We start from the raw sequence: 3859 nt of genomic DNA, 5'->3' as shown, positions 1-3859 counted from the left end.
AGAAATGCCTGCTGCATATAAATAAGATATCTGACCAGCACTCCTCACAACTGTCAAGATCGTCTGAAGCAAAGTCAGATATTGTCACACCCAAAACAAGACTAAGAAACATGACAACTAAATACGATGTGTTATCCTAGGTAGACTCGTGGGAGAGAAAATGGACACTAGAGAAAACTAAACAAATATCAAAACAGTAGGAACTTTAATCAATAATGATATATCTATTTGAGGTTATTACTTTTAGAAATACATCATAGTAGTGTAAAATGCTGATAAGGGAAATAGAATGATAGAACTGTCTGTAATACCTTCTGATTTTTTTTTCCTACAAATTTAAAACTGTTCTAAAGTTAAAAAAGTCTTTTAAAAATGTCCAAGAAAGTTGCAATCATGGAATCTAAGAGGCAAAGACTCTTGACTGTAATTTTGAAATTAAGGAAGCTTTATTGAAAATGTGTAAGAGAGTGAGTTTGGGCATCTTCTTAAAGTCACAAAGATTTACTCATATGTTTCTTCCTCTATAGCTTTAGGCAACATGGCTCTATAGTATTTATGTATTTGTCACTGCTGGTTTAAAGATAATTTTTTTTTAATTTTTAAGTGTAAACAGATACAGATACATATTTGAAAGTGGCAATCACAGAAAAATTAATCTTAGAGAACTGATCATTATTACAAGCTTCACAAACATCAAAATAATAAAATAACTACTGAAAGTTAAGAGGAGAGCAAAGAGATAAGAGGAAGGAGGAAGATGAAAGCATGAACTATCTCAAAATAAAGAATTGAAGGAAAATAGATTCCATATAAAAATAAATGTAAAAATCAGTTTTGTTTCTTTCTTTTTGGTCTCACAAGACAATAGCCAAGATAATAACAACAACTAGACTAGTTTAAATTAGAAAGTTAAATTTCTGATTTTTCAAAGCTAAAAGTTGATTACATGCAATAATTTGTACCCCAAGTTTACAAACTGAGATATCCATTCATGGTAATAACTGCATAAAGAATGAACCCAGAAAGGTTAACAATAAAGATGTCCCAAGGGTAGAAAAAGATTCTTTCCTTTTGCCTCTTATAAACCTACAACAGTGTTTAATTTTTAACTATTGAATGCAATTTTGTATTAAAATCACATTTAATAAGTAAATGTAGAAGCAAGGCAATAACATATTTTAATTAAATTTATTAATACATACTAATAATTGGTAAGTTTTAAATATAAAACAAAGTACAATGTAAAACTTTCTGGAGATTGGGGCATATGTTTATGAGAAGACATGAAAAATAACATATTGTTATATAAAAAATAGAGTTTCGGAAAAATGATAAAAATATTTTGTATCACCTTGATTAAATTTATTCCTAAATTTTTTTGTTGTGGTTGTTGCTTATGGAAACAGGATGGTTTTCTTGATTTCTTTCTCAGCCAGTTTGTTACTGGTTTACAAAAATGTTACTATTTATGATTTCATATTTACATTTAGTTATATATCTTTATAGTGCAATATGAGTTTTCAAAGCATGCATGCAGTGTGTAGCAATAAAATAAAAATGTTACCATATATATGACTTTCAACAGAGACCTTTCCATTCTTGTGTTTGTTAAATGATTTTTCCCTGAACCTCTCTCATCCCACTACAGACCACCTACTCCTTCTCTACAGTCTCAGGTACTGACGCATGCATTCTTCAACTTTTTCAAATTTTTCCATAGAGTGCAAACATTTGGAATATACTGAGCAGGGATATACAGTGTTTGTCTTTCATAATCTGGCCCGTTTCACTTAGCATGACATCTTCTATATTCATCCACTCTGTATCAAATGACAGGATTCATAGCTTTGTATTGACTGAGTAGTATTTCAGTGTGTATGGGACACATTTTTTTTAATAATTATTTTACTTAACTTTATTTATCCATTTATTTATTTCAATGTGACCAGAGAGGGGCAGAGCAAGAGAGAGAAAGAGAGAGAAAGTGAGAAAGCAAGCTGCCAGGTCCAGGACCCAAACTGTGGTCGACCATGTGGTAATCCAGACTCATTCATCACACCACCTGCCAGACTCATGGGACATATTCTTTACAAAAACAGTCATCAGTTCTTGGGCATTTAGGTCAATACCATATCTTAGCAATTATGAATAATGTTACAATATACAAGGATGTGCAAGTTACTTTCATATGTTGATTGTGTGTACTGCAACTTTACTGACCTCATTTATAGTTTTGAGAGTTTTCCAGTATAATCTTTATGTTTTTCTATATATATTGTTATGTCATCCGCAAGCAGGGACAATTTATTCCTTGCAATTTAGGGAAGAAGAATGGGAAGATGAGGAGAATTTCAATAGATACTTGAGTGTAGGCAAATAAGGAGAATGGATTATAGAATAGTATAGAAAAGTAGTAAAGAAAAGTTAATAATAATTTAATATATGTTTCCAAATAACCAGTGCAGTGAATTTTGAATATGTACAAAACAATGTACAGAAAAATGTTGTAAATGATTGATATATTATTTTACTTTCTCTTATTATTTCACATTGTATGCATTCTTAGAAGAAAAACACAAAGAGGGACCAGCAGTTGGTGTAATGGCTATGTCACTGGACTCTCATGTGGTCAACCATGGTTCAAGTCCCAGACCTGGTGGCTTAAACTCACACCGGGCACGTATGCGTGCGTGCCCAAAATCCCAAGAAGAGAATGGAGAAGGGATTGCAGTGTGGCCATCCCCTCAGGGGGTGATTTCTTGCTTTATATCTCTCTGTCACTCTGTCTTTTTGGCGAGCACAGTTGCCCTGTAGCAAAAACCTCTCAAATAAAAAAAAAAAAAGAATTACTATTATATATAATTAGAAATCATAATATTATTTTAAAATATTTTGCATTGAATATACATAATTCCATTTTCACTTTTATTTTTATATTATAACTTATCCCAGTTGTTTAAACACACATACATGCACAAACATACACAGAAAGAAAATGTAGGAGCCCGCAAATATTACACTTAATATTTGTTATTTTTATTCACTCTGATTGTATGTGTTGGGGTTTGCAGAGATGAGATGGAATAGATTTTTTGTTTGCTTTGCTTTATTTTTAAAATAATCACTTTTACTTACATCTAATTCTCCGGGTCATTCACAAGGCCATACTAGACTGCAAGAAGAACAGTTTTTACCAATAGACCTAAGCCATCCCTGCTGTGAGTTCCTGGGCTTCTGCCAGAGTGGCTTTCATGGGCAGTAAGTTTCTTGATTCTGGCTATAAAGAACACTGCATTCCCAGGGCAAGGTGACTGATTAACAAATAGACATAAGACTTAGAGAAAGTCACTTCAGTCACTGCATGAGTTTGTGAGTGAGACAGGTGAGATGCCCTCTGAATTTAACCTAAATGATGTGTATGGGAGTTGTGCTGTGGCCACAAGATGTGTTGGCCTGTTATGAGAGGGAAGGATCAGTCATGGAACTCAAGGTTTCTGCTCTCTGATTCATCCATGCCAGATGCCAGGACTATCGTTTTCTTTTCTCCTCTAAGTATAAAAGTCAGTACATTTTCTTTTTCCCTAATTGAGTTGAAACATGTGTTCCATACATTGAATTAGAAGAACAATTATCTTTATATTGAGCTTTAGTTTTCCAAGGTTCATAGTTGTCTTTTAACTATGTGTTTTTATTTTATATATTCACAGATCTAAAAGGGTCTAGAGAGACTAAGTTGTTCTCATCCCTGCTAGTGGTACTATAAGTAGCATTTTAATGATAGGCTATATCTCTAAAATTTTCATGCATCAGCTTAAAAGAATTTATATTCTGTCATTTGACACAAAGTGAAGGAACCTAG

The sequence above is a fragment of the Tupaia chinensis genome, unplaced genomic scaffold, assembly GCF_000334495.1.
Source record: "Tupaia chinensis unplaced genomic scaffold, TupChi_1.0 Scaffold000052_1, whole genome shotgun sequence".
In the NCBI taxonomy this organism is placed as follows: Eukaryota; Metazoa; Chordata; class Mammalia; order Scandentia; family Tupaiidae; genus Tupaia; species Tupaia belangeri.
Note: the sequence above shows the minus strand (reverse complement) of the source record.